Here is a 12,075-nt window from a genome sequence, read left to right on the forward strand (position 1 = left end):
AATCTTGGATCTGCTTATCTATTATTTTCAGAAAGCTATGCCAGCATCCTGCATCAGATGACAGCCAACTCTGTACCACAATGAGAATGGCACTCCGCCACAACCAATAAACCATGCTGAGAGGGAAAGCATGTTGGCAGGTATTCAGCATGAAGACAGCTACATTACAACCAGCCAGCTCAGAGTGCAGATAGAGCACCTTTATACTTGCTCATCACTATCTGGCAAAAAGGAAATAGTATGGCACAATGTAATTTATATGAATTATGCAATTTAAATATAATATGTAAATAATATGCTGCATGTTATAACAGCGTAGTTAGAAATAGTATGTTAACTTCTCCATGAGAATAATTTAAATTAATAAAGACTAAGAAACTTTGACTCATTTATACCAGTTGGAGATCTTACAAAACTGGGTTAAGGGCTACCTGGTAATGTACCAGTGAAAGCTTACAAAGATGATTAGAGGACTGGAACACCTCCCCTACAGGGACACACTGAGAGAGCTGGGACTCTTCAGCCTGGATAAGAGAAGGCTCTGGGACGGGAGCTCATAGCGGCCTTCCAGCACCTAAAAGGAGCCTACAGGAAAGCTGGGGAGGGACTTTTTATAAGGACATGTAGAGACAGGACAAGGGGAAATGGCTTTAAACTGCAAGAAGGTAGATTTAGGCTAGATATTAGGAAGAAATTCTGTACCGTGAGGGTGCTGAGACACTGGGACAGGTTGCCCAGTGAGGTTGTGGATGCCCTCACTCTGGAAGCATTCAAAGCCAGGCAAGACAGGGCTTTGAGCAACCTGATGTAGTGAGTGGTGTCCCTGACTGTAACAGGGAGAGTTGGAACTAGATGATCTTAATGGTCTCTTCCTGTCCAAACCATTCTGTGATTCTGCAATCTGCTTTTTCGTTCATTAGGGTTTCCTCGTGTTTGACAGATACTTTTAGCCCCACTTGATCCCTTAACACTTAAGTTATTCACTCAATATTTCCATTAATCACAAGCAGTACTGAATATACAGACATAAAAATCACTATTAGTACTTAATATTAATATTTACATTGTAAAACAAAATTAGTCTTATTTCACGATGTATCTTTCCTTTAGCAAACTAATCAGCAATAGTGATCACAGAATGTTATTTTCTACTGCTTCAAACACAACCTCTGTCTATGAAATTAAGCTTTAAGAAATACCCTTGCTTATTAGACTCTGGTCAGCATGACTCACTTTGGTCAGCATGACTCACTTTTAGCAATTCCTCCACAAACAATCTGTCTTCCCCTGTCCAGCACAAAACTCTTCAGCCTTTATCTTTCTTATCTCAAAGATGTAGAACGTACAGTATGATAGCTTTCTGCAGTGATTGTTAGATTTTTCTCCTGTAAGCCTCATACTTCAAGAGATGGCTTTTTCTCTCTCACTAGGTTGTTATAAGAGTTTTACAAAAAAATTGTTAAAAAAAAAAATAGAAAACAGGTAGACCTGCTGCTGAGCTGAAAAATGCAACCATACCAGGTAACATTATACCTAGTAACTTCAGTTAAATTTTCTTCAGTGTGTTTTAAAACATAGCAACAGAAGCAGATGTAAAACCTGAATAGTACAGATAGATTATCATATATATATATGAATGCAGTATTTGATCATTCACTCCTCCTCCACAATAACAGAACGCAAAAAGACGTTCTGCAACCGTCTTTTTTCAAGAGCAGTTTTTGCTGACATAGAAGGGACAAGTGCCATCAGAGAAGTCTGTCTGCTGAAGAACATCATTTCTGGAAAACATAAATCAATCAGCCTTCTTGTCATGTATTTTTCAGGGACTGTTCTTTGCCGTTACTCAATTTGTCTGTGTCTCAGGAAGCACATATTCCTTTGTAACACTGTAATTATAGAAGCAAATGATGCCTAACCTCTTTGTTTTTATACTTAACTGTTCTTGTCCAGATATATTACCAGTTTCAAAACTGGTATTTTAAAATAATTTTTGATCACTGATTAATGAAGTTTCAGTGATTTTTTTTCTTCCTTCTTCACAATTCTGACTCAGGGATTCTGAAGCCCACTGTATTAGGGATACAATTCATGATCTTGAAGGTCTTTTCTGACCTAGATGATTCTATGATTACAGAGCATAAGGTGACAGAATTGCTTGTCTATTAAGGTAGCCAATATTCTCAGAAAGCAAAAACTTTCTCAGCTGCCTTGTACAGAACAACAGTACAAAGAAACTATGACTTCGCATGTCAAAGTAACAAAAAAATTCGTAGCCTTGAGAAGGCTCTGTATACAATGCCACAGCCTTGAAGTGAAGAGGAATATTAAGACAAAGACAGAAAAAAAAAAAAAAAAGAATAAATACGCCTCTGATAAACTAAGGAACTTTCAATTAATAAGAAAGGACATATCTCATTAATGTCTTTACACTGCTGCAGAAAATGAGATCTTGGACAGAAACATTTGTAATTCATTTGAAGTTAGAGTATTAAGAACTGATGAAATTGGTTTGTTGTTGGGAAATTGAAGTATTTCAAATCTTGAGTTGAGATGTCACTGAAACAAATTTTAAGGGATGACATTAGTGCATTACAGAAATAGAAAGGCATTTCTACATATTGCTAGCATTACCACAGATTAGTTCTATCCCTTCGCAATATGTCAGTATATTAAGCTATACAGAAAAATCCAATCTGGTGAATTAATAAAAAGCATAGATACTGATAACCATGCAGCCAAATAAAAACTTACGACAAAATCTTACTGAGTCTACAATAAGCTCTGTGTTGCAGCTATAATGACCACTACCAATATTTTAAAAATAGGTTGTACGTGTCTATACATATAGCACTGTGCACATAATGTTTGTTCTCTCATTTCCACCATGAAAATATCAAAGATAAAACTTGTGACCAGAAAGAAGAGCTCTAGCTCTTAACCATGATCAGTATTGCATGCTGCACAGAAAGAATAACAAAACCCTTTTGTTTAGCACAAAAATAGATTGGGTATATACATGAAAAGGGTTAAGAGTGCAAGAGCTACAGCACTGGCTGGAACTTGAAGTGTGCATAGGACTGGGCAGTACAAGAAGAACTGCAAGTGGGACCCTGAAAGAAACAAAGGGGGGAAAAAAAAAAAAAACCTTCTAAACACAGGAATCACTTAGCTATCTATTCCTGGGATCTCTAAGTAACAACTTGAGCTCATTATTTTTTTCTTATGTGGTTTAGAAAAAACTGGAGGTATTTCTGTTTCATGTATGTCTTCAAAATGTTCTGCTTGACCACACTGGCAGAAGTAGGCACATCTTGCTGTGACTGAGAAACTAACAAAAACGGGAGAATTTATCTTAGTTTTGCTTTCATAAAAACACACTCCACAAAGTTCTTTCACACTGCAGAACTGAATGTTCTCTAGAAATGCAAAATACTTAAAATGTAAAGTGATTTGAAACTTCCAAATCTTTAATAGTTCATATATTACTAATGCTTATCTACAAGCAAATAATGAAGTACACAGGGATACTCCCAACTATTTGAACACAAATTTGAGCTTTTATTATCCTACCTACCTTTCAGACAACAAATTAATTCATTGAGGATGGGTTTTTTTGATGTTGTAAACTTTTGAAAAACAATACAGAGCCTACTGGTAAAAGGAATCAGTCCATCAAGAGCATTTCTTCATCCACCCACACTGAGAAGGGCCGTTGAAAGCCATAAGGCTTAGCATGCAGCATTCACTCCTCAGTCAGGAAGAGGTACACTTAAATGTACAAACTGAATTTCTTTGCATTTTTTCTGGAAAATTTTTATTTTCAGAACGAATTCAATGTTCAAAGATACTGAAATAATACATTTTAAAGCAAACTATATCCAAAGAATGCTGTTTTAAGTTTTAATTAACTTAAAAGACAGTTTTGAGATTAGTGAGAATACAGACATACATGAATTTTTCTTAATGATTTGTCCTCTGGAACAAAAACCTGAAAACACTTCAGAAGTTTTCCCCTGAAAAATCATGCAGACTTGGATAAAAATGAAGTTCTGATTTCTACAAAATTTTTATTATAGGTGGAATTAAAATGTACAGCAAATGTAAAATGTACTGTATATAGCATATACAGTAGAGTAGGCACAAAACAGACCCGTGCACAATACTGGCAGAGAAAATACTGGTATGGTACAGGCACAACAGCTGCTTGTGCTACCACTTGGCTTCACAATTGTTAACAATGCAAAGATCTCAGAACAACAGAAGTAAAAATCTTTGTTACACTACCCTGTATTGCCTCTTTCTGTATATGAAAACAAAATTACAGTGAATGCCTTTGCTGTGTTAATAGTAATCCATATACTGAATGTCTTTCCATGCTGTGTTAAGAAAAGCGTTTTTTTTTCCCCACTTTTGAAGCACACTTGAATCTTTTAGGTTTCACTTGGAAAAATGAAATACCACAGTCAAAAAAGCCCATGAAAGTTAAATAAATAAATATTGCAAGAACAAATGGTTTGTTAAAATGGAGAAAGTAAGACATTCCAGTTTTGCACTCCTGAATTTCTCTCTCTACCAGCTATTTTGTTGTTGAACACTTTCTGTAGAATGCTTCCACATATGGTACCAAGCTACAGAACATGTTAACTGTACATGTGTGTGACAGTGAGAGAAACATACTAAATAAACATGGGAGAAAGATCTCTCACTGTGTACTTTTTAAAAAGCTAATTCAGTGACAGATCATCAACAAAACTCTGGAACAACCTAATTTCTCTAAAATAATTATTTGAAAATGAAATTAAGAATAAACTTCATGGAAATTTACAGAAAATTAAGCAAAAGTATCACATTATAAATGAGACTTTCAAGTCCAAAACTCATCAACTAACAGAAAATAGAATAATCTGTTAGAATCCACTTTTTATTAGAATACAATGAAGACGATGAAACTATAGGTAAAAAGAGATGGCATAGCTAAAGAAAAAGCAAAAAGCTTTAAAAAGAATTATCAAGATGTAAAGGAAGCATTCAATGTTGTTGTATCACTGTGGTTCTTTGGCATAACTATCTGCAGCATGAGAGTTGAGGTAGTTTTTGAATCCTTGATGTGTTTGTTTGAACTTCTAGGCTGTCATCATAGAATCGAATCATAGAACGGCTTGGGTTGAAAAGAACCATCATCCATAGGAAATATACTTTGTGTCCTGGTCCCTCCTCTGTGTTGTTTATATGTTAGCACAGATAAAGAGGAAAAAGAGGAAAAGCAGAAGTGAAGATTCCACAATAAAATTCAAGTTATAGTAAAGAAAAGTGAGAAAAGAATACAAAAAACAACACAAAGATTATTGTGGAATAAATATACTTCTTCCTTCTTAAATCACCATCTGCACAGATTTCTGTTGTACAGTCTTAAAACAATTTTAAAGGGTCTCTCTGAATAAATGATGTTAGGACACTTCTTTCTAATTAAGAAAGTGATCTATAATTTAATACTGCAAATAGCATTGTATCGGGGCTGTGTCAAAAGTAATGCCTCCTGTTTTTATGATGCTGGCCCACAACAGAGGTGGATGTCAGTGATATGGCAGCAGAAGCTGAACCTTCCTACCAATATTCCATTACATGTTGTTGCCCTATGACAGATGGCAGCAGAGGGGCAGCCTGACAAAATGGTATCTGACACGAAGTGTGTATGGAGCAAAGGTATGGCACTGAATTCCTCTATGCAGAAAAAAATAGCACTTACTGATACTCATGGACAGTTGCTGAATGTTTATGAAGACCAGCTGACGTGAGCAGAGTGAGGCAGAGTGATGTGTTTCAGCAGCAGCAACAGTGATAGTTTGTCACCTCTACTGCAAATTTTGTATGAGCACAGCATACCAGCTCTTGTTCATCACAGCTAATGCACGGCTAATGGGGTGACTATATTGAATAAGTGTTTTGAAGCTGAGAATTTGCTCTATCAAATAGTCTTATTGTGCTCTTTGTATCACTTGTAGTTTCCATGGAAATAAATAGGAGGCATTACTTTTGGAGCAGCCTATGTATGAAAACAAAAACATTTCCAAGCAGCAAATTTCGTATCTCAATGACAGAGTCATTCCTAAGATTTGCAGCTAAGACTTCCTTTACATCTGAAATCTGGAGTTCTATTACAGCCTGTGAGAAACAGCTTATTCGTTTCCCCTGCTAACTTAATCTATATGCAAATACGTACAGAAATTCAATAGAAGCCTTGTCTAATTAAGCTCTCCCTTCAAGTATTTATAGCTTTGACAAAATGTATCCTGTTCTATGAAAAGACTCGTGTCCAGGGAGAAAAAGCATTTCAGAAGAGCATTTAGTCATTTTCAGTAGTGAGACTAAAGGAGAGAAAATTTCTCTTGTATAATAAATTATTACAACTCCTGTGCTGAGAGTGCCTCTGTTACTGGGAGTTCCAAATTTAACTTCAGCCATGTCGGGGAAGCCTGCTCTGCTCTCAAGGGCAATTTGTCACTGACTCCATGCAAAAATGTTCTAAGTTCACATGTGCTCCATTTCTTATGAAATGATTATGTCTGCAATAAGTATATAACTGCCACACCAGCCCTGCCTAAAAGTCCACACAACTCAATATACTGTTTCAGGAATTGAGAAACAAGTGCTTAGGGAATAAACATATAGCATCAAGCATTACCTGTCCTCTGGTGCATGCTTCTTGCCTCTTGCTGCCTTCATTTCCTGATTTGCTGAGCTTGAAGCTACATGAATGTTATTAATAGTGTAGGTACAATAATCTCATCCACCTTTTTTTTTTTTAAATAATAAAAAAATCATTTATACTTCAGGTTTCCACATGTTACGCGAGTTATGAAATATTCAGTTCAGCTAAACTTGAGTATGTACTTATATTTTTTCAAAATCTACTGTCTCAATTTTTTTCTGTCAAAAATTTTGAATTCTGAAATATGGTGAATAATTCTCTTTTTAAATCTTTTTATCTTTACACTATTCATTCTGCATACTTCCACCACAATTTGTTTCTTAGCTAAGGAGAAAAGTCTAGTAAAGTTCCGTAACCACTGCTGATCTATTTGTTCCAATAAACAACATTCAGCCATTTAAAACTTAGTTTCAGAACAAATGAGCAGAAGGAAACAGCCCCTCACACAGAAGACTGCGGATCCCACAACCACAGAATTCCCTGAACACATCTGGAGAAAGGCCCTATGCTAGCAGCCCTGAAGCAGCACTAGCTTGGAGTGCCAGGCCACATAGCAGCCATCTTGTGCACCATCAGGCACCAAGGCTAACCACCCATACCTCAGCAATGCTGGGGCCATGCAACCTCTGCTTCCACAGCACCTTCCTTGTTTCCTTGGGTGGCTCAGAAGTCCCTCAAGTTACGGGCCACCTCACAGCACTGCTGCAGCAAAAGAAATGAAACAAAACTCCTCTGCAAAATTTGGAAGCCGTATTTTGAGAGAAGACAAAATTGGTTCTGAATAAATCTACTATTTGTAGGTGAAGTTGACACAGATCTCTGCAGAGGTTGAAGGCGAGACTTTTGGGACAGAGTATAAAAAATAATTAGTTGAAAATTATTAAATGTTTAAAAAAAATAGATACTTTTGTGACATTTTGCTTTGCTAAAGTTTTTGCTGCAAAGGTTTTGCTTAAGATGGATGAAGAGGGTGCTATAGGTTTATGAGTCATTAAGCCAAAAGAGACATAGAAAAATGCACACAATATTAGCAGTTTTTACTACAATCTGCCAATGGGTCTTGTATGTTGAGAAATTATTTTCTTGAAATGTAATAGAGAAGATCAGAGAAAGGGATTTCTCTCAGATAATCAGTATGCTTAAACGGCAAGCCCCTTTCAAAAGGTTTGTAGGAAACAGGGGGACAGGGACTTGTTCAAAAAACTGTAGGTAACAATCATCAACAGCTATTAGCTTCCTTCAAGTGAAGATTGATATGGTTAGATTCTACATTTGCAGACTTAAAATTGTATTCATCAAGTCTTCAATCCTACAGATCAGCTTGTGTCTTTCATTAGATAAATAATCAGCATTCTTCAAAAACTACCTCATCATCTTCAGAGGACTGACTGTCAGTCATTAAGATTATGAAACAACTTCTAAGTCTCTTAGCTAGTTTCCAAAATAAGTATGTATCTTCTCCTTACATGAAATACAACAAAGCAGTGATAAAGATGACTTTTGTCATGACTTCTAGCTTCTACTGACAGCAAGTGGGATTCAATGATCAATCAGGAATATCTACCACAGACCTGATAAACTCCTATATTATTAATGTTTTGACTGTTTGATACTATTGCATGGAGAGAAAAATTTCTTCTCATGGCTTTTATGAAGCAAGTATTTTTTTTTAATTATTATTTTTAAGTTTCTGCATAGGTATTAAAACATCTTCAGTTCTCCTGTAAGAAATTAGCTATTTTTTCTGTTTTGATTTATACAGTATTTCTTTTCATTAACATCAGCTAATACGAAGGAGATATGAAACATGGTTAAGATACGAAAACATTTTGCTAAAAAAGAAGGAAGCTACTGAAGGCCTATCAGATTTTGTTCAGCACAAAGAAGCTCTTAAGATGTTTCCAAACAAAAGGGAATCAGTGAATATGTGCAGCTGTAGTTAGTGATTTTCACAGAGAATTTAAAAGCATCCTCCTTTCTATATAAACATTTATTTTACAAACTGTACGTCTATATGTAGGCTAGAGCTCAAAGGAACATTTAAAAGTGACAGAAGAGCTAAAACTCGGGAACATCTACACCAAGATTTTCTGCTTGAATTAGGTGGATGTATGTACTTAATCCTCTACTGACCTGATGGGATTCATGCTTCAGAGGTGTATCTAAAGTAAAGTTACCTAAAGTAGCTTACAATTAAAAGAAATTCAGAATTAATTTAGAACGCTACACTGAATGATCTACTGTGCTGAGGAGTGGAAGAAAGAGGGCAACTCTGCTTCCAAGTGAGGAATGAAATCAACTGCTCAACATCCTATCTGTACTTGAACACCAACTCCTGTCTTGCTACAGTGCCTCAAAGATCTTCCCAAAGAAACATGACTTTGCTAGCATTTTAGGCTGTTCAACTGCATTTTACTTCTGCTGAATGTAATTTGAAGAATATCTGCACCATCAACAACCAGACTACCTGGTTGTCTGTAGCTCTGCTGTTTAGGACCATTCATGGAAAGACATCTATAGTCTTCTAATGCAGATCAAGCTCACCTGTGGAATGCAAAATTCTAAATATCTTTGTGTCTTATTTGACTGGTAGGCAGACCTGGAGTGTCTGCGTCATCTAAACCAAATCACAGTCTTGAATGTTACTACCTACAATAAGTTGCCTATAAAGCAATCGTAGTAATTTCTACTGTTTTTTGGTCATACTAACTGTGCTGATGCAAAACTGCACGAAAGCATGCTTTCTTTTTTCCTAGAAGAAAGGAAAAAAATGCATATCTATAGGATCATATATATGTAGACTGCAACCTGCACAGCCCTTCCTGACATTCTCAGAAATAGATCATTTATCATACTGATACTTAGAATTTTTTCCAACTATCCAAACAATCTCATCTGCTACAAATTCTCTCTCATCAACCAACAAGAAAAGGCTCTAGTATTATTAATATACTGTAAGCAATTCATACTTCCTCCTTTCCACTACTTTACTCCAAACTAAATTACACAACATACTGCACTTTGTCTTCTCCTCTTGCCCTTCTTTTACATACCTCTGTATCTTTCTCAAAGGTTCCTTTCCAAAACTGGACATTGTACACAGTATGAACATCAGCTTATGTAGTGAATAAAGAGCACTGAAATCTCTAATCAGCTTTCTAATTGAACTTCCAATGTTTGAATGAAATTCAACTTTTCTGTAATTAACTAGAAAATGCGACTGAAATGTACAATGCTGAATGCTTCCTTCTCCCACAGTGACTCAGTAAACTCCATGTTTTATGTTTATTTGATACACTTTTTTTCTCAAGCAGTATTTCTGTTTATTTTTCACTGACAGAGTAGGATACACGCAAATAGAAAGAAATGTCAATATCCTAGTTTGTGAAGCAGAGTATTACCAATGATGAGAACTGAATGCAGATGAAGTTTACAGAGTCCATACAGCACGAGCTGACACCTCAATTGCAAAGAAAAAAAAAAAACAAAAAACCCAAACTTACTCTGATAGTTAAGCACATTAGATAAAATTCAGATATTAATCCCAAAACCCCACAATGCTTTCAGTGCAAAGTCTCATTTCAGTGTAAAGCCACACTTGCAGCTCTGCAGAGAAATCATCCATGTGATAGCTTTCTGTGATAACACAAGAGACATTCTGTCTGCGATGGAGCTAGAAGTGACAAACAAGGAAGATGCCAATGCAGTCTAGAACACTACCAAACAGCTAACTCTCACAAGAGATGGACACCATTCAAAATGCATTTTACATGATGTATTAAGCCACCCTAATATAAAAACAATTTTTTTTTTTGCTATACTATGCTCTGTGTATGTATTATACTATATTTCTACCTCAAATGCTTGCCTGCTATTAATGTGATTTCCTGTTAAAAGTATACACTAATTATGTATTTGCATGCTATTGAGCCCAAAACCTTTTGCACTTTTTGTTAAAGTGCTTTATTAATGTCATACATTAGAAATGCAATGCAAACCTTTAGAGTGACAGACTCACTCAGAGAGAGCACCAGAATTTCTTTATGAAAACCTGATTACAAAGAAGAGACAGTTCATCTGCAGAGTGAACAAACACCAAAGAAATCCTAAACTGTAGAATTTAAATTGTCAATAGGAAGAACATGGTTATTTCAGCTATCACCATAGGTGAAAATTTTAGCCAAGTTCTCTAAATCTTGTAATTAAACTTCATTTTATTTCAGAAAAGGTTAAGCCATATTTCCAACTGACACTGTAATTCTTCAGCCCTATATTGTCCTTTTGCATTCCTGCATTACAAAGGATTCAGAAACCATGGCACCTTAAGAGTCAGCTACAAAAGACTGGGCTGAACATACAGCCTTACTTGGAAAGTTTCTTTACCTTTGCAGATTCATTCATGCAATTACACATTGTGCAAGATCTCAAGTACTCAGCAGTAAATGGTAAGGGTGTCCACTTGGAAGGACAAAAACAAACAAAAAAATATATATATATACTCCTAATGGGGGTTGCCCAAAGAAGCTATGGATACCCCATCCTTGGTGATGTTCAAGGCCCTCTTGGATGGGGCCTCGGGCAGCTCGATCTACTGAGTGACAAGCCAGTCCACAGCAGAGGATTGGAACTGGATGTGCTTTAAGGTCCCTTCTAATCTAAGCCAGTCTATGACTCTGCGATTCCAGAAAGAAGCATTTCTTGCATTCAACAGTCCTTGAGAACCAGCAGATGCTTTCTGACTTTATTCCATCTTTCAAAGTGAGTGATAAAAAAGGGCACTTTGCAGTCATTTAAGCTTCTATGACACACGCAACAGAAATACACTGAATTTTTTTTTGTAGATTACAATAATCTATTACAACGTTCTTGTATGTTATGGTCAGGGAAGGAAGCTAGAAGATTTTCATCATCTTTGTAAATGGCAAGGAAGGAAAATCATCATTCAACACAAAACACAATCCATCCTTTCTGAAGGGTGCACAGGTGTAAAACCAAAACAGTAGCATAGAAGCCTGCATGTGGTGCAAAACAACATGTATAATTATCAAGAGGAAAATAAAACACCTCAAAGACAAAGTTTGGTTGAAAATGAGGTCTTTTGAATTAATCTTGATTTTGACATTTAGATAGTAATTACTAAAAATGTACTTACTGCATTCAGTCAGTCTCAAGCAACAATTAATTCTATTTGTCCATTGTACTTCCATTAATAATAAAAAATTAAACAGTATGTAGAAATTTTCCAAGAATGCATGTATGTACGCGTGTACATCATTTATCAAGATGGCAAAACAAATTCTGCATTTACCTCAATTACTAAAAATCCCCTGTAACTGAAACAAGAATGTGCACTGCTAGCATAA

The 12,075-nt window shown here is 36.0% G+C and overlaps 1 protein-coding gene across 13 annotated transcripts in view; it reads right to left on the minus strand.

The window, feature by feature from the left end:
* GPHN (gephyrin) overlaps positions 1-12,075 on the minus strand; it is a 262,511-nt gene that overhangs the window by 170,599 nt on the left and 79,837 nt on the right. The window lies entirely within an intron of this gene.

Source organism: Meleagris gallopavo, chromosome 5 (genome assembly GCF_905368555.1).
Source record: "Meleagris gallopavo chromosome 5, MGAL_WU_HG_1.1, whole genome shotgun sequence".
Classification (NCBI taxonomy): domain Eukaryota; kingdom Metazoa; phylum Chordata; class Aves; order Galliformes; family Phasianidae; genus Meleagris; species Meleagris gallopavo.